At 38.2% G+C, this 20,805-nt stretch overlaps 1 long non-coding RNA gene and 1 pseudogene across 1 annotated transcript; one reads left to right on the top strand and one right to left on the bottom strand.

The window, feature by feature from the left end:
- The window catches only part of LOC145652840 (NACHT, LRR and PYD domains-containing protein 12-like), a 362,627-nt pseudogene that overhangs the window by 19,862 nt on the left and 321,960 nt on the right, over positions 1 to 20,805 (bottom strand).
- LOC145652743 (uncharacterized) lies at positions 3,606 to 4,998 on the top strand. The gene is made up of 3 exons (XR_014118972.1): positions 3,606 to 3,749; positions 4,568 to 4,670; positions 4,904 to 4,998. It is a non-coding gene; the product is annotated as an uncharacterized LOC145652743 (long non-coding RNA).

The raw sequence follows: 20,805 nt of genomic DNA, 5'->3' as shown, positions 1-20,805 counted from the left end.
TATTTATTGTCATTACGTTTCGTTTCTAGCATACACTCCCCTGATATGACAGTTCAAACCATTTTGAGTGTTTGAATAAACCATTTTCAAATGGTATCTTGGGTCTCTCCTCTGCTGATCGCCATGTCCAGTTCACATGCCCAGTGATGTAGTGGTATAAGCCAGTATGTGAACGTTTAGTTTGTGCCCAGACATGTATCTGAGAAGAAGACGAGCCAAAAGACGTTAATCAGGCAGATCTGTTTACTAGTAGGTAACATCTAAGGTCAAGGTTATGATGGAGCTGTAGACATAAGTGAATGTTTTAAGGGACTTCAGACAAAAATTCTGAATAAAAGGTCAAAACACCACAAGGGACATAATCTGCATTAATCTGGTGTTGGCAAAAGTGCAAAATCAAACATCTGTTTTGTTAAAAAAAAATTTCACACAGTATTGACGTGTAACTCGCAGCATTCACGGATCTCCTTTGCTCGCATGCAAAATCTACATGTGCTCACTCATATTTGCTCTGCTCTCGCTTACATTTACTTTGCTCTGCTACAAAACTGCTTGCACGTGTTTAGATATATCCTGCTCTTACACAAACTTGCTCTTCTGCACACACAAACACATACTGTACTCTCGCGAATGTTTTTGTGTTCTTGCGCACAAGAACACAATTCTTTAATTTCATTATTATTAACTGTGAATGAAAAGGAAAGTCATCCATGATCATGATACAAATGTTATTATAAAACAGTTAGAACTTTAAAATAATTGCGGCACTTTCATATACATAATATTATGTGCCATTTCACAAAACAAATATGAATGTATTTAACACATATTGTTCTTATACTGTATAATATGTATGACTCGGGAATTTGCTCAAATAGATAAAGAAATAATATTATTTGAACTTACAGTAATATGCTCTGCTATATAAAGGAAAATTACCAATCTGCTACCATTTAGTGTTAGTAACCAACTTTGGTAGAGTACAAATTCACTCATTAGCCACATTATTTACCACTAATATCTGTAGTTCTGAAATTGACCACCTTGTGGTTTCCGTTACGTCTCCTTCCTGATCAGGTTTATCAGAGGCATGACAATGGTTTTACTGCTTGATAAAAGTCAGACACTTAAAGTCAAATTGCCACTGCTGGCGTTACTGCGTCAGTGAACTGTTCCACTAAGACGCATTAATGTAATTATGACATCACAACCTAAGGAAAGTGTAAGTTATTTAAAAGCGTTCCAACACACTAAATACCTACATGATTTTCTGAAGGAGGACAAGGTGATTTTCAAGGTATAGTCCGACCAGAATTATTGGATATTCTAATAGTTTTCAGGAATAGTATCAATATTACTTGCATGATTTATTATATCATTAAATTAAGTGCGCCGTTAATTATAGAAATATCTAAAATATTTTATATTATCCGTGTATCCCCTGGATTCAGGAACGATCGTGAAAGGCCAAATTAAATCAATAGAGAAACATGATGAGTTTTTCTCAACATGGGAAATTGTTGACCAGGAACAAAACGTGGACACTAAAAGAAATGACGCAGGTATGCAATTTTACTGCCAAGCTGAAAATATAATATTTGTCTGTCTGAACATCAATCCGATCTGTTTGCTCTTTTTTTTAATCCAGACGATATCCGAGCTGCAGAAGGACAACTTTAACCTGCGCATGCGTATATGCTTCCTCAAGCATGAGGGCGGCTCGCAGAAGTGCAGCAGTTGTACAGAACAGATTTACAACGCGGCAGAGGAGCGTTTCCCAGTGGCGACGCAGCAAAACTTAGACGTGAGGAGACCCGAGTCTAGTTTTTGTAATCAGAGCCGGTTAATTGAGAGGACGAGACTGGGGACACTTGTTAATCACACTCCGCACCTAGATAAAGGGAGGGTGCTAAAAAATCTAAATACAACTTGAAAAGGCAATAAATTGACCTTCTCAAATGCATAAATTATTCTGCCCAAACCTCTTTATTCTCTTCCTTTGTAGAATAGTTTTAACTGCTACTGCAGTAGCAGGACCAGACACGTCTCTTGAATTGAATTATTTCTTCATTTCACGTAATGCTCTTCATCCACCTGTCAGGAGTTGAGCAGGTGCAGAGAGGAACTGGAGAAGATGGAAGCGCTTTTCCATCAAGAGAAGACGCTCCGCCTACAGCTAGAGATCCAGCTACAAGCCTACACATTACAAGACCCGCCCTCTGAGGATCAGAGCCAATCAGAGGAAACCATTGAAGAGCTGCACAGGTCGGTACAGGCCTATATTTAATTCTGATAAGAAACATTGTTCATGGAAGATTTCCCAGTTAGAAACTCGGGCTGTTTCTCCAGGACAACCACATCAAAACAACAAAATTATTTGACATATTTCCATTTTAAATGCTAATTTCTGACCACTTAAGTTAAACCTTAGGGCCTTCATTAAACAATAATAATCCTTAGCTAGTAAATTGCTGTACTTTAATTATAGAAGAAATTATCCTTAGAAATGCTTTGTTTTTTATTCTTAGCAAAAGACAGTTATATTATAGTACCTAGTCCTGAGCTGGCACACACCATTCTAATGTCACAGTGATTTCAGTGGAGTTTCTCCATGTAGTTCCATGTAATTGGAATGTAATTCCAAGATGAATCTGTGTGCAGAGAGTCCATCTCATAGTTCTAAATGAACATGTGAAATAAAATGTAGCCTAATCGAGTGTGTGTGTGATGGCTGTCAGGTACATAGAACAGCTGCAGGGGGAGCTCAAGGCTCAGAACACCATAATCAATCAGCTGAGGAACAGGAGCACCAATCAGAGCAGTGGACACCAGCCTGGCCACGCCCACAACTCCACACTCACCACCCTGAAAAAGGATGACATACGTGTGAGTGTGTATGTGTGTGCAGGTGCATGTTCCTGCATACATGTATGCTTATTAAACTGTTACTTTAAGACACTAAAACTTTAATGTTTTAATTAGGCTATGAGAATACATTAAAAATTATAAATTGTATACTATATAGGGAAATCCATTTGAACTAAATGTTTAGTATATTTGTACTCTATGTATTCTCTCTCTCTCTCTATTTAGGATCTGAAGAACTTGTTGGAGTTGAAAGACTCTGAGCTGCATGAGACCAAAATCAAACATGAGGCCAGTAAAAACGACCTCCAACAGGCCCTGAAGGACAAAGAGAAACAGATTCAGGTGGGTGTCTCCAAACACATGGCAACCTACAGGTAAAAACAGGCGTCCAAAAATATGCTCTTAATACAAAAGACCTATAGAGCTGACTAAGCATATTATCTGCACATTTATTATAAACATTTTCTTGTGGTTTAAAACAAAAGTGTGAAAAGAGAAAGGACTAAAACACAGGTCTGAAAGGGAACGACACCTTTACCAGACACACTCCTCAGCTTTATACAAAATGTCTGTGAAGCTTGGAGCCTCATTTAACCCCTGCCTGAACTCTGACCCCTGCAAGAGAAGGACTCTGCACCAATATTCCTCATCACACCAGATGGGGGCAGCAGGGAGTAACACTGCAGCAGGGGGTGTGTGCATTTATGAGGGTGATTGTTGTTGTGTGTGAGCAGGGGCTGCATGACATTCTGGAAGGTCACATCCAGGATCTAGCTGAGAAAGATGCTGCGCTAGCAGAGACCACATCAGAGCTGAATAATCTGGAATCTGATGTGGGCAAACTCATTCTACAGCTTGAGAACAGAAAGCAGCAGCTCCAGGTAGCAACCCGACGTTTCATTCAGTCAGACCAGGTGCAGGGCGAAGTTTAGTGTTTTTAACATACTAAAAATACACCTGATTCACAACTCATCTGATATAATGGACCAGTACTCTAAAGATTAAGACTAGGTTTAGTCTGGATGCAAAGAATGGTTCCTTAAGTTGAATTGACTCTATTGAATCTCACACTCTGAATTTGATGTTTATTTACTTTGTTCATGTTTATATTCAGACTAAGGAGCTAAACTAAGGTTTAGAAAGGGAAGTGATGCAACTAGTGCTGTCCTAGACAATAAAATGTATAATATAATTTACCCAACATAAGACATTTCTGATTATTTCAGTATAAGGGCTCTGATCCTTGTTTGGAGTCATTATTTCTAACTACTGGTTTCTCTGTGTTTATGATTGCACACACACATACAAGGAAGAGGATCCAATTGCAAGAGGTTTTATAGTGAAATCAAACAGATCAGAGGGGTCAGGCAGGTATTCGTAGTCCTGTTGATTCAAGGTCCATAACATGGGGCAGAGTCCAGGGGTGTCCAGGGGTCAGGCAGAAGTCGAAAACCAGAAAGACAAAACCATAACTGAACCACTTGGTATGCAAAATAAGGTTGGCAATACTTCATGACGTGAGTGTGAGGGAGGGGAGCTTAAGTAAGGGAGCAGTGATGAGAGAAACAATGATCAGGTGTGTGCTAGTATTCCAGTAAACCAGATTGGAGGCGTGTGTGGGAAGAGGTAGGCGTGGCAGTGCAGGGCTGAGCGTGATTCCTGGGGTTTGTAACACTCTGTCTCTCTGTGATGATCATAGCTCATGTCTGGGCAGCTACAGGAGAGTGTGAGAGAAAGTCAGCTCCTGAAACAACGCCTGAGATACACAGAGGCCTTCACACATCCTACATACCAGATCCAAGGTACACTCTGCACTGTGGGACTGATGGGGTCTTTCATTTTTGTCAAACTACTCTTGCTAAGTTATTTTCAAAGTGAAAAACCAAATATAGATGTAACATATATCTATAACAACCTTGTAACCTGCTGCTAAAGATTTTTCTTATTTTAATACCCTGTACATAATTGTTTGCATTATAACTATCAAAAATGCTGTTGACAAATATATAAGAAGCTCCTGATGTGGTTTTATCAGCAGTGGAGCAGCATATGTTGGAGATTCATGAACTGAAACCAACACTGCTGGAGACTATCAGGAGGACCCAGGACCTGTACAGACATCTGCAGGCCGCTGAGCGAGGTGCAAACACCAGTTCTACAACACGGGGACACAATCCAGAATTAGCCAAGCTATCCTCATTTACTAAAAATGTTCACTTGCGGAACCTGAAAAATCACGTCTTCCATTTCCACTTGAGAGTAGATGAAGATGGTGGTGAGTGTAATGATTTAATGAAGGTGTAACAAATGACTTCAGCAGAAAGATAATGACTTAATAGAATTTGTACACTTACACCTGCAAGGTGTTTTAAGTGGCACCATTTAATGAAAGGTTGTCAGAAAACAGATGCACATTACAGAAATGACTGGAGGTGTGGAAGGTATACTTTTAATAACCTCTTTACCGTTACACATCGTTGTTTTGTTGTTTTGTGTTGTGTATTCATGTCACATTAATGCACTCTTCTTCATCTTGCTCTCGTAGCTTCAGTAAAGAAGGACCATTCTGGGAGGAACAGTGGCAGTGTGTGCAAGAGCAGCTTCAGATCAGTGATCAAAGCGTTGATCTGCTGCTCAGATCCTGCCCAGCCCTGCCTCTCCTCCAGGGCCCATGTTCATGGCCTCCACGTCCTGGTTCCACGTGAGAACTATGACACGCTGCTGGAACAGATGTGTGAGGGGAGGGGTCTGATCAGTCGCGCGAGTGAACTGATCCAGCAACGCCTGCAGACCCACGGCCGACATCACATGCAGGTCCACGTGAGCCCAAGCACGCGACACACAGATTCAATTGGTTAATCGTCACATTTCATGGATAATTTTCACTGAGCTGATTTTCCTATTTCAAATGGACCATTTGTCACTGACTGTGAGGATTATTGAAGGATAAAGAGGCCCAGCGGAGGGCGAGTGGGAAATATTAATCCTTCATGTCTGTTTCAGCCAGTGGACCAGAACCTGCTCAGAAGCCTCTTATACATCATCAATGTCACTCAGACAACTCTAGAAGAGGCCAGTAAACTGTTGACATCTTTATCAGATGTCTCTAAAGAACAGAACCACGACAGAGTAGGAGTTATTTACCACTTTTTGCATCTTTCATAAGTACCACACCAGTAAGAAGTGAAATTCATTTAGCTGTTAGCTAAGTCTATTTACTGGAAGAACTTCATATTGGACTAAATTATGTTTTTTTGATTGACACATACGAATAATATGATTATTTTGGATTTTTGCACATTTGTAAATTATTTATTTATTTATTTTTCTTTAGTTCTGCCATCATGAAAACCTCAAAATGCAGAACAAGCTGAAGAAACCAAAACTAGAGAAATCATATAAGATGAATAAGATGCTTTCAAAGGCTGTCAAAACACTACGGCGATTCAAACGTTGAGCAACACTGACATTAAAATGATCTCCTGTGATTATTTTCTCTGTGATGGTCATATTCCACCCCTCTATCATCCATCAGTCTGTGCACCATCATACATTCACTCTTTCATTGTTGTTTTTAGTAATTAAAATAAAATAAGTGTTGAAATAAAACTACATTCTGAGTATAGATTTTTTTCAAACTTATTGATGATTCTTCATTATGATTAAATTTTTTTACACCCTTACATACTAATAATTAAAAATTGGACAATTCCATGCAACATTTATTTATTAGAATGAATTTTGAATGTCCAAAAATATGTCTGCAGCAGTCAAGACAAACTTGCAAAAAGTCAGCAAGTTTATTTCTTTTAAAGATCCTTAAGAGACTCAAAATTATGCAAGTACAACAAAACTGTGCAAGTATAAAAGCAATGTAGGAAAAATAAATAAATTTAGCTAAATCAAAATAAATTCAACAATACCTCTTGATAGTTTTTCCTCATGTGAAACGCTTCTACATCACTAAATCAGGGTTTTGCAGTCTCAAAGTTATAGCTACTATAATAGTTTGCTAAATGAGTAGAAATTAAATAATTTTCACACATCAGGGACGTTTATTGCTACGCTAAATTCAGTATCATAAGTATCAAAGTGATCACAAGTCATAGTTATAAACCACAATGAGGAAATAGTCTTTTTTATCCCTCTTACAACTGGGTTTAGGCTACAATTTATTATGTAGTGATTTAGATACAGTAAAATAAACAAGTGATAATATCAGGAGGGAAGCTTAAGCCTGACCAAGTATGTCTGGTTTAGTAAATGTGACTGTGTAGACCCGTAATATATTATTATTATTATTATTGTTATTATTAATTTAATTACCATCAAAGCAATTGCTTGGCATGTTTAAAAAGTATCTAGAATGCTAGTAAAGCTCTTCATTTGCTTGCTCACGTCTTTGCACAAAACACGTGTTCTTTTCATTCATAAAATAACAAAATATGCAAGCAAATGGATGTTACTCCTGTAGCAGGGGTGAATAAGGGACAAGACCCTCCTTTCTTAGAGTCCACAGATTCTGTTTGAAGAATGAAGAGTTAATGTCTTTGAGTGACAGCAATCCTCACCAAGGTGTGAAGGGGGAAGGGGAGGCGAAGCTATCAAATGACTTCACAACCAATGTCCAAGCACGAGCGGCGTGATTGGCAGCTGTTTCAACAAATAGAGGACGCTTAGATGAATACGCAGACACCTCACCTGCCTTATTTGTTTACCCACTACGTGAGTTTGAAATATGCGCACTGCTTTGTGTTCTAAGCCAGATGAAGTGTAGCACATGCGAGTGAAGCTGTTTGGCAAAACTGATACAGTAATCCATATTGTTTTTACTTAATTTGATTACCAATACTAAGGGACATCATGGAAAGGAACAGGCTTATTTTAGCTGAAGTTTATGTGGAGTTCTTTGGGTGCAGTTATAAGATGGAAGCTGAGAGACGGTTCAGTGGCTTCTAGCATGGATTAGCTTCAATGTTTGCATTGCAAAGGACTGGATATTTCCATTCACTGCTGAAAATATTCACAATCCTCCTACAAAATGTAAGTATACATGAGAAAGCATACTATTTCTTTACAGTATTACAGCACTATCCCAGCATAATCATTTAACATAATAACAATGAAGAATTTAATATTGTCTTTTAATAAGTGCATTGTACATTGAGCATTGTTGTGATGTTTTAGCAAAAAGAATATTGCACACTCAATGTATACTGACTGATGACTTTGTGTGCATTTAGATGTCTAGGACATCTAGTAGAAAATACTGTGCAGCTACTTGGTAATTTCATGTATATACTCAAATGTTCAATTTATTAGACAAGACCCTAGTGAATCAGGATATGTAGAGCATGACTGAAAATGAATCTCCAGCATCAAAATACACATTCTAAACCCGCAAAATAAAAGTCATTTTGGTTTTTTTGACATGTTCTTCTGTATTAGAGGAGCTCAAATAGAACCTAAATGAGGGATAAATAAGTCTGGATGTGAATGACTGTCATGTCCCAAGTGTTTACATCAATGTGACTCCTGAATCATTGTACTATGTGTACAATTTCTGATAACTAGTATTAAAGTGATCAAGTACAAATCATTTGAAAACTTAAATCACTTAAAACTGGAGGTGCATGTACAGGCTAAGTATCCACTTCCAGACTTATTCAAACATTGACCAACTCTGACATTAAAATGATCTCCTGTCATTATTTTCTCTACGATGTTCATATTCCACCCCTCTATCACCCATCAGTCTGTGCACCATCATACATTCACTCTTTCATTGTTGTTGTTCGTAGTAATTAAAATAAATAACTGTTGAAATAAAACTACATCTGGAATGTTAGTCTCTTCAGCCTTTATTGTCTATTATAAGTAGAGCTGGGTGATTAAAACTAGATGTCTTCAGACTCATGGATGATTCTCGATTATGATTATATATATATATATATATATATATATATATATATATATATATATATATATATATATATATATATATATATATATATATCCTTATGTAATAATTTTAAGAAAATGTATTATTAATTTTTAGTTATATCCATTCAAAAATATCTTTATTGATGTTTTTTCCTCATGTGAAATGTCACTACACTGTGCATCACTACATCAGGATTATAGCTACTATAACAGTTTATTAATTAGAAGAAATTAAATCATTTTCACAAATCAGATGTTTATATACACAAACCACAACAAAGAAATAGTCTGTGTTTTATCCCTCCTACTACTCGGTGCAGGCTACAATCTCTTATGTAGTGATTTAGATACAGTAAACTAAAATATGTAATAATAACAGTAGGGAAGCTTAAAAGTGAAAGAACTGAACCAGTTAGGAAGACAAGCAAGACTGGTGTTAATAAGAAATGTTTTACCAGCCAAAGCATGTGCTTTTGTGAATATAAGGATGTGTATTTCACAGTGCAGGGTGAGGTAATAAAATGATATTGTAAGCAGAAGAATATGGATGGTTGGCTTCAGCATAAAGCCTCAGAAGGCCTCTTTGACAGGCCTCTAGGGGCCTCAGTTGGGGGATCCTTGGTTCAAGGATGGGACACCCCAGCCCAGCACCAGAAGAAGCAATATGGGCACCTGGCGGTAGGAAATAAGATCGCCTTTTTAAAAAAAATAGAAGTAGTTTAGGTTGAACATAATGATACCAAGAACCAGTTGGTGTAAGTATTGAATATCAATTTGCATATATTGAATAAAGTATGATTTGGACATAATAGTGTAAACCTGGAAAAGTATTATAAATGTCACCGGACGCGCCCCCCCCCCCCCCCCCCCCCCACAAGTCACATGGTACGGCCTGCCGCGTGCAGGGGGTTTAATGTTTGTAACCATGCCCTTTGTAATTGTATGCACCTGTATGGGGCTTAATGTCTTGTGTCTTTTGTCTATTTAAATCTCTTATAGTGTGTGTACTGTGTTGGTCATTGTTAGTCTGCTGTTAAATGTAAAATGCGTATGTAATCTTCGTTCAATGTTACTAGAGTCTGTGTTTTGTTACGTGTATGAGTCATGTCTTTCCTTCATGTTGTATATGAGTGCCACTATTGTTGTTTGTGTCTTTTGTTAATAAACGTGTCACTTCATCGAGGGAATCTGTGCATCCTGCTCCACGCCCATCAGCACTCAGGCCAGCAGATTCGTTACAATAAAAAAATTTAAATGGTTATGTAAGTGTCCTAGAAGAAAATATATAAAGGTCATGCCCACCTGACACTGTTAGACATTCTCCGGACAATGCCTCGTTTGTAACATTGAGCTCAGAATAGACGGGACCAGCTCTTCTCTTCAATTCATTCCAGAGTCTGCATCTTTATTTCTATTTAATGTGTATTGAGTAAACAGTCTTGAATTTAGGAAAATCTATGAACACCATTAATTGGTGGCTGTACCACAGGGATCAATTGGATTGACTGGCAACGGACCCACGCCGTCAGCAGGACAAAGCACCAGCTGACGGACAACCCAAAGCTGCACTGTTCTGTGGGTCTGAATCCACACGCGCACTACCAAAGGTATTTAAATCCCTGTTAAATTATTCTGCATAGGTGGTATTCAGACCTGGTCCACAGAGCTTTGTAGTCAGGTTTTGGGGGTCTTAAGGGTGCAGACTGGGAATTGAAGGAGTGAGAATTGTCTGCTAAAAATATAAAATAACAAAAAATGGAGTAACAGTTAGAAAATCAACCGGTAAAAGTGAAAATAGTTTCACAAAAACTTACTGTAAAGGGAAATAGTGAAAAAAAAAAAACAGTTGAATAAAGAAAGATAAAATAAAGAAAAATGTGCAGTGAATAAAGAGAATAAAGAGAAATAAATAGAGCTCCAGAGAAAAAAAGCGCTGAAGAGATGAATGTTAACAGGTATGTTTGTTCCAGTTGTTTCTGTATAAATGTGACCACAACAAGTGAAGTAAAGAAAATGTGCAGAATAAAGAGAATAAAAGAATAAAAGAGAATAAAGAGAATAAAATAATAAAAGAATAAAAAGAGAATAAAGAGATTAAAAGAATAAAGAGAAGAATAGTAGATCTCGTGAGTAAAGCAGCACTAAGAGAAAAGTGTTAAATGTTTTGTCTGTAAAAACTGTTTGTGTTGATGTGGCCAACGCGAGTTAACAGATTATCAACAATGACGTATTGTACGACGCATACCAGCATAACAGTTATTTCTGGGTTATAATTAAGATTATTTTGGTTTGGTCGTTTAACAAAGCAAGTGAATGGATATGCAGACAGATCTGTCTAAACGTCATTAATAATATCTCATTATAAAATGCGTGCATGCAAAACATATAGACATTGTTTTAGTAATAAATATAAAGTAAATGATAGAGGTATCGTATATAAAACTGGTAACAGTTAAAGCAGTAGCGAGCATACATATGATGGACATTTTAAAATAGCAGCAATAGGAGAAGAGTAAAGTTAAAATATACAGGATAAGAAATTTAACCAGAGCGAGTGGCGGTTAATAGTATTTTTGGAACACTGAATATCTAATTTACCCAAGTAAGTTCTGGCTAAATCAATATTCAATAATCAATAAGCAGTTAAATCTAACAAAATAACTTAGAATCAAGTGAATAGATTTGCGACTAAAATAATCACATGGATAGCAATTTGTTAAATGAGATGCAGGGAGTGCAAATGCATTTTTGGCTTGAGAAAATATATAGAAACTCTGCAGGTGTGGCGTGTCGGAAATCGCTAGACTTAATACATGTTAAATTGTATCGGCTGACTAAGTGACATAAATTGGATGAATAAGGAATAAGGAGGATTTGGAAAAGGGCTCTGTTGGCTGCAGTTGTTGTTTAGCCAAGTGCCTGTAAGAGCAACAGTTGGAGTGGAGCGTTTGCCATTGGGACCGTTTGAACCACGGCCAGCGCTGGATGATGGGAGGCAGTGTGTAGGGTTAAAGATTTGAATAATGACAGACAAGAGACAGGTTTACTGGGATAGAGGGCTGGCTACGTCCATATTGGTGAACAGAATTAACTCATTGAGCTCAGAGAATTGGAGGCAGACACCTGTGCAGAAAGCTACAACTGTAAGAAAAAAAGTATTACTGTGATGAATTCCACAGTGTGTCCTGATTGTTTTTATTGTACAGGAGGAAAAATGTGGGAAATTTCACAAGGAAATGTTGTAGGATTTGGATTATGGATTACACTGAACCTGTTATATTTCAACTTTTAACAATACCCATTATTTTGACAACTCCAATGGAACTTTTGTAGAACAAGACCTGGTTAATCATGCACGTCTCATGCAGAAATATGATGGTGTCGTAATTCCGGATGCTCATTGGGTATGTGGGGGTAAGAGTCATGTTGATTGTGTCATTTCCTATGGTTCCTGTACCTGAAGCTGTACTTCCCACACAACGATGCTTATCATTGTGTTCAGCAACGTGAGGCACCGAAGGGTAGTTTGGATGATAAAGTATCATTGATGCTATTGGAGTTCATAGGGGGGCTTCGGATTAATTTAAGGCTAGAAATCAAATTGCTGCGGGATCTGAATCAATTCTCTGGTGGTTTACTATAAACAAAACTATTGATTGGATAAATTACATATACTATAATCAGCATCATTTTATTAATTATACTGATGCACTAACAGCAGTGGCGGTGCAATTGGAAGCTATGTCATTAATGACCTGGCAAAATCGTATAGCTCTGGATAAGTTTTTGGCCGAGAGGGGAGGTGTATGTGTTCTGTTCGGAGAATCCTGCTGTAATTTTATTCCAAATAACAGTATTAACATAATTTATAAACTGAAGTAACTGTATAACCTAAGATATTTGTGTGATAATATAAGAAACCTTCGCCATGCCCAATGGATGTTGGCCACATAAGTAAGAAAAGAATGTTACAGGGCACGCAGTTAAATTCAATAGTTCATATTAGAAATAATAAACTAAAGTCACAACATTGTTAACATTTATATAAAACAATGACACATTAAATGGAGACAGCGGGACAATAGTTCATGACAAAATCGTGAAAGGGGGGAATGAGGTGATCAAATGTTTTGAGGCAAAGGAAAGGCCAAACGTTAATCTGTATTTTCATGAGACGATCTGTGATCTAATTAAAATAGGCTTTGAAGCTCCCTGTCACACGTGCAGAGTGGTGCAAGACTGTCTGAAAGCATAAAGATGAATAATGTTTCTGGGGTATCTTAAGGTCAGAGACCTTTTTGAGTCTATATGTGCAAAACAGAGGCTCTGATGCAGGTGGTTTCAAGGCCTCTGTATAAGTCTAAGGCAGATCACACTGGATTGTTCCCATGAGAAATAAATTCATTAGTGTTGGAAAAGATCTCTGTTTTTAAAAGACTAGAAAGCTTCCATAAACTGTAAAATATGGTCTTTAGCACTTTTCTTATAGATGATTTCAGTCTTACATCAAATAGTGAATTCCACTACATGCACAATGCTACATTTTCAGGGTGGGCGTGGCCTGGGGTGATGGGAAGGTGGAGCCCAGTGTCATATCTTTTCATGGGGCCCAAAATCCCTGACGGCGCCCCTGAGTCAGCTTCAAAAGCTTCCACAACCAGCATTGCTCTAAGGGATTATTAAGAGTACACAACCCACTTTAATTAAGAGAACACCACCCATTTTAATTAAGAGTACACAACCCACTTTAATTAAGGGAACACCACCCACTTTAATGAAGAGTACACATAATTCAGCCTCTTTATAATTGAGTGAATCTTAACTCAACCAGCTGGAGTTTTGGACACACTATTTTGTCATCGATAAGATTTTATTGTGGTCCATTTTCCTGTTGAAGAGACTCTTGGTCAGAGTCAGATGGCTCAAACATGGAGCTAAACCACACTGATCCTGCCAGCTGTTTCTCTCACGCAGCAAGCAGGATCAATGTGGTTTAGCCCAATGTCTGAGCCATCTCTCACTAACACTGGGATGTTTACATTGCCAGGGAGACACCACTATTAAACATTATGTGAACAATATGAATGTAAACATGTCACTAACATCTACACATGTGCACACAAACATATACCTGTAGGGCACTATGCTTGTTCTCATCCTAATACCTTTTCACTTATGAGGTCATACTGACCTCAGCATGCAGAAACAACAGGCGATGACCCAGGTGTTCATTAATGCAAACCACAGGCTTTATAAAGCTAGGAGCCCCTCCCCTCTTTCTGTCCACAAATATCACACACCACAAGGCAGACGAGCACTGCTGGGCATATACAGTGCCTGGCCAAAAAAAAGGTCACACACTCTAAAATTTCGTTGGACCGCCTTTAGCTTTGATTATGGCATGCATTCACTGTGGCATTGTTTCCACAAGCTTCTGCAATGTCACAACATTTATTTCTGGCCAGAGTTGCATTAATTTTTCCCCAAGATCTTGTATAGATGATGGGAGATTTGGACTACTGCACAAAGTCTTCTCCAGCACATCCCAAAGATTCTCAGTGGGGTTCAGGTCTGGACTCTGTGGTGGCCAATCCATGTGTGAAAATGATGTCTCATGCTCCCTGAACCACTCTCTCACAATTTGAGCCCGACGAATCCTGGAATTGTCCGTGCCGTCAGGTAAGAAAAAATCCATTGATGGAATACCCTGGTCGTTCAGTATATTCAGGTAGTCAGCTGACCTTATTCTTTGGGCACATAACATTGCTGAACCTAGACCTGACCAACGGTAGCAACCCCAGATCATAGCATTGCCCCCACAGGTTTGTACAGTAAGCACTAGGCATGATGGGTGCATCACTTCAGCCGCCTCTCTTCTTACACTGATGCGCCCATCACTCTGGAAGAGGGTAAATGTGGACTCATCAGACCACATTACCTTCTTCCATTGCTCCAGAGTCCGATCTTTATGCTCCCTATCAAATTGAAGCTATTTTTGCCAGTTAGCCTCACTGATAAGTGGTTTTCTTAAGGCTACACAGCTGTTTAGTCCCAATCCCTTGAGTTCCCTTCACACTTATATTCAGCTTTTCTATTGTAACACGCCTAGCTCTACATGATTAGGTAACATTGACATCATCTAACACATTCAGAATTAAGACTTTATGAATGAAAGACCCAGCAGGAATAAGCAAAATGCTTTTTGCTTATTGCTTGTCACACTGAATAATGTTGCATTGCTCTTCATTTAACACAATAAATCCAAGCAATGACTAAGAATTTGCACATTATTACAAACTAATACATTTTTATTTATTGTATTTTTTGAGTTGAAGATTGTTCCATTAACTGCTCTGACCAGATGTAGCCATTTCATTATCATGAGCCCCCACCCTCTTCTTGTGCATATAATATAATCTCTGTTAATCCCCTCCTGTATAAACTGGTATTTTCAGAGACTTGCAAGTGTTTTTGGGAACTGTAGGCAGTGAGTGGAATTAGTTGAGGTTGCAGTTTCCTTGTACTTGGTTCTGCTGATGGTGTGAGGTGCTCTTTGTGCTTTCTGGTGGGCTTGGCACGCTGTAAATCTGGGTCTGCAGGAGAGTGGAGCTCGGGTGCTGGAGGGTGGGGCCTGGATGTTTGGGGGTGGAGCACCCTCTTCACACTAGGAGGGGCCACTGCTGTGCTGGTCTGGGTTTATGGACTCTTTAGACTTCTAATCTGAGACATCACATCATCCTGAGACATCAACTATAACCTTGAGTGGAACGTATTTTTCCTAATAATGTAGCATCTAATAAATACAGAAACCGAGCAACATCTGTAAACAGGAAGGAGTCTGAGAAAAAAAAGGATCTGGTAAACAAAGACAGCAAAGAAGGTTTTCACGTGTCATCAGGATCTCATGAGGATATTACCTGTGTAAGGTTGTGATTATATGAGGATATTACCTGTGAAAGGTTGTGATCATACACATATATGAGGATATTACCTGTGTAAGGTTGTGATCATACACATATATGAGGATATTACCTGTGAAAGGTTGTGATCAAACACATATATGAGGATATTACCTGTGTAAGGTTGTGATCATACACATATATGAGGATGTTACCTGTGTAAGGTTGTGATCATATGAGGGTATTACCTGTGAAAGGTTGTGATCATACACATATATGAGGATATTACCTGTGTAAGGTTGTGATCATACACATATATGAGGATATTACCTGTGAAAGGTTGTGATCAAACACATATATGAGGATATTACCTGTGTAAGGTTGTGATCATATGAGGGTATTACCTGTGAAAGGTTGTGATCATACACATATATGAGGATATTACCTGTGTAAGGTTGTGATCATATGAGGGTATTACCTGTGAAAGGTTGTGATCATACACATATATGAGGATATTATCTGTGTAAGTTTGTGATCATATGAGGGTATTACCTGTGAAAGGTTGTGATCATACACAAATATGAGGATATTACCTGTGTAAGGATGTGATCATACACATATATGAGGATATTACCTGTGAAAGGTTGTGATCATACACATATATGAGGATATTACCTGTGTAAGGTTGTGATCATATGAGGGTATTACCTGTGAAAGGTTGTGATCATAAACATATATGAGGATATTACCTGTGTAAGGTTGTCACCAAACACATATATGAGGATATTACCTGGTTGTTGGTTAGTTCTCGTCGGTCTTTGTTTCGCTTTGTTTTGGTTAGAGTGTGTTTGTCTTTCATTGTGTTTGTGATAAGAACCTGTGATATACCTAACTCCTTGCTCCTGTTTTGTTTGGTTACATCTCATTTGTGCTCTCCCTCTGTATTTGCCGTCTACGCTGCCTTTCCCGTAAATGCTTACCCGGTATTGCTGTCTGTCTTTGATTTTGTTCAGTGTTTGTTTGTTTATTAAAACTAAGTGGTTCTTTATCCTATTTGTCACGATCGTTTTGGTTTTACTTGTTAGTTCCATTTCACGTAACACGCAAGGTGTCGGCACTTCACACGTGTGTTCCTGTTGTTTTTCTATCCTTTATATTTCATTTTGTTAAAATCATGCTATATGGAGCTGTCTTTAATCGTATTAGCTTTTCAAAGCTTCAAATGTGAAGTTTTACATTCATTTTTGTAGACATTTGTTAATCCCAGTTATCTCACTCTTTCTTGCATTATGCACTGGCTCACCGTATCACTGTATGTGACAGTTTCTCTTTCGAAAGCTTGCCTGAACGTTGGCATATTTTGACAGTTTTCAGTCTGTTCTGCCTTGCTTTCCTTTATGCAGTTTTCCATGCTTGGTTAAATATGTGGGTTCAGAGCTGGAATAAATAATAACATACCCATTAAAGATGCTCCTACATGCTGCAGTGTGTCTTTCCATTTTTTATTTTGGTTTATTTATTTTTTTTGGCAACTAATACATTAAAAACAATTTGTAGACACTTCAATACTGAACAAAGCAGAATATCCCGATACATTTTTTGATAGTTTACATCAGTGTCCAGGATACATTCCAAGAACAGATCTTAAGCTTTACAGCATTTGGCAGGCGCTCTTATTCAAAGCAAATTACATTTTAAAGCAAATTCTAGCTGGTTATTCATTAATAGGTCTTTGTTATTGCTGTACATCAAAAAAGCTGTAATACCAATAATATACAAGAATCTTTCTAAAAGAGCAAGAATTTGCCTCTCAAAAACAAGACATGCCTCTCTTGTCTGCATCAAAATTTCTGTTTGTCTTAAAAGTCAAATCCCAAAACCTTAGCCGGTTACTTGTGCACAACAAGAATTTTTGATGCACTTTGTTCCTCACTGCACTAGTGCTCTGCATATGTAAAAATGAAGACCCAGAACATGCAAAGATGTCATCAAAATATAGAATAGTTGTTTTGAGGAATCTAAAATCTATGATTGTCAATATTTGTTTATCACAGCATAATCACAGCTGCTAGCTAGTGTAACTAGTTAAGAGTGCATTTTGACCAATATCTACCTAAAGTAAGCTACTTTGAGTGGTTAACTACCTAACCTAGCTATTTCCTTTACTTAGCTATTTTGTCTTGACATGTTTGAATCAAAACAAAATGAAAATCTATCCTGATTGTTTGCTAAATCAATTCTTGATGATTCAGGGTAGCTAGCTAACCTAGTGAATTTAGCCACCTGGTCAAAGTGTAAAAGCCATGATTATTAAGGTTGTCTGCCAGATTTAATTAAAAAAAAGAAAGAAACAAGTTCACATGAAATGGGCCTTAATGAAGACATTGCTTTAGCCAAAGAAATCTAATCATTTCCAATGTACCATTACAGGAGGAGAAAAAACGCCAAAATCTAGGTTGAAGTTTAAGGTAGCATGTTAACTAATCATTGGCATGTGAGTGACTATAACAGCTGATACCTGCTTGTAAAGTGTCCTTGAGTCTGAGAAAGGTGCTATATAAATTTTAATAATAATAATAATAATAATAATAATAGCTAGCAAGATTAAACAAAAAGCATCAGGGAGATGAGGAAGAAAATATGTTACTTGCAGGTTTGTCAGCATGGGGAGATTTACATGTGGGTTCTTATAATGCGCCACATAAAAAAGTGAACAGAGCTCGAATGATGTGATATTGTTAAGGGACTGAGGGGGCAAAACATTCAATTAATATTACAAATACAAGAAATTTTATACACATTTACCGTGTATATGTGAATGGTTTATACATTGAAAAAATGCATCAAAAACAAATAAGATGAACAGTTGCATAGCTGGATAGGCCTAATATATTAATGGACAGAACACCGGAGCTTTTTGCCAAAGCAACGTCTGCGCTTGAGAGGAAATAAGATATTTTAACTTACACTAACTATCAATCAAAAGGTCCAGTAATACACAGTCCAGAAGTACATTTTAGTAATGCTAAAACAAGACAGCCGTGTTTATGTCGTCACACCTGGTGTTTGTGACGTCACAGAAAAAGGTTTAACTGGCGTCATGGTTACCATTTTGACAGAGTGCGCACACTGGACAAATCAAACTACGAACTACAAGGATATTCAACAAGTGTTATTTCACATTTTCCTGTGGATAAATTGGATTATTGTCAGTTATAGATTTCTCCTATATCAAAGGTAGGCCTAACTATCCTCTTTAAGGCAAACTGGGAAACGTCTATATGAAAAGAATGCACAAAGGAAATAATTTCCATGTGTTATTTAGATTGAGACGTCGTGTGTTTATATACAAAGCGTATTATTTCTCTTGAAAAGTGCTGGGTTTTGGATTCGTTTCTGATTTCCCTTAAATTCGCAACCCTTTTATCATCGATGGCACGTGCGTTCACTTAAATCAGCGCTTGGTCTAAAAGGAAGAACATGCACATTTATGGCGTTTGTATACTTGTCGGCATCAAAAAGTATCAGCAATGTAGTTTAAGATATATTTGTAATACAACTTTTGTATTTTGATTAAAATTAATTTTCGTTTCACGAAATATCAGTTGTGCTGCGTTTTGACATTGTGTGAAATTATAGGAGTTTTCAGATTATAATCATGAACATTTTCAGATTCTGTCATTAGAAACACGGTGACTAAAACATGCGTGTTACTTAAATTAACTAATAAATGAAGGAAAGATTGCTTGTAGATGAAACATTAACATTTTTACTTTCAAAAAGTGGTGTGGATAAAAATAGCCATTTAGGAATGTTACAATCTCATTTTCAACCGTAGTGACATGTAGCATCCCCATCATAATTTACGCATATGTCCGTGAACAAATTAAAATTGTTACTTGTGTGCTGATCATTTTAAGAGAATATTGAATAGATTAAGAAAAGTGTCATGGCCCGAGTCCTGCAGGGCAAGGAGCAGAACTCACAGACCTCTCTCGTCCGAGACAAACATTTATTAGACACGAAAGATTAGTAATCAACGGTAACTGCACTCATATGTAACAAACCATTGAATATAGGGACAGGCAGAAACACACACAACGAGTACAACCAGTAAACAATGAACAATAATACTAACACGAACGTGTACACATGTACGATGACCGACATCGAACGAAACACACACAGTTTAGAGGTATAATTTAATATTTATTTGTAAAGTATTTAAAGATTTTATATATTTTCTGGTTTTCCACAGTGAGATCATCATGAGGGGAACAGGAAGTACAAAGAAGAACTTCTTCCCTGATGTGAAGACCATCCCAGCTCCACAAAAAAGCCCTACAGAGGCAATGGCCAACCCAAATATTTCTCCTTTTCATTTCGTTAATTCGCACAGAGGAGGAAGCAGCATCTATTTCCCAGAAATTTCTGGAGTGCCCCAGAGGAAGCAATATAAACCTCAAGTATCTCAAAACCTGAGAAAATCTGGCACGGGCATAACATTAGCGGCACTGCTGAAGGCCACGGATGTAAAAAATGGTGGAAAGTCAACAGGCAGACTCCTGGATGAAGGTCAGCGATGCAGCAAATCTCGGTTCCCTTCTCTGGTTGTAGAGCCACACACCAAGAGCAGTGCTGTGAGTGTGAAGGCTGATCACACTCCACCAGCTCCATCCATCTCAAGGCTACCCGCCCTCCACCCAAAGCTGGCTGCTCTCAAACAAAAAAGCCCCAAGCCTGCTGTGACCCTGCATGTCCCCCACAAACATGTCAGGGAAGTCCCAGGAAAGGTGCAGGACAAGCACAGTGAGGTGAACTCCACATTTTACACCAGGCCAGAAGTGGGTGAGGTCCTCTACCAGGACCTGGAGAGGCTAACGTCAGCCCGTCAGTGTGCCTCCAAGGTCGAAGCTTCCCAGCACCAGTATGACCTGAGCTGCCACAAACCGCTGCTCATCAGGAGGGCGACCTGACATAAGGTAGAGAGCAGAGCTGCGCGCCCAGCTCCGCCTGCCCCCTCCCTGGTGCCACGTCGCAACCGTGTGCCCCGGCCATGCAAGACTGAGGATAAAAACAAGAGGCAGGACAAGTG

The sequence above is a fragment of the Electrophorus electricus genome, chromosome 21 (genome assembly GCF_041902795.1).
Source record: "Electrophorus electricus isolate QZ-2024a chromosome 21, ASM4190279v1, whole genome shotgun sequence".
Taxonomy (NCBI): domain Eukaryota; kingdom Metazoa; phylum Chordata; class Actinopteri; order Gymnotiformes; family Gymnotidae; genus Electrophorus; species Electrophorus electricus.
The sequence above is the reverse complement of the archived record's forward strand: the minus strand, read 5'-3'. Positions and strand labels throughout refer to the sequence as shown.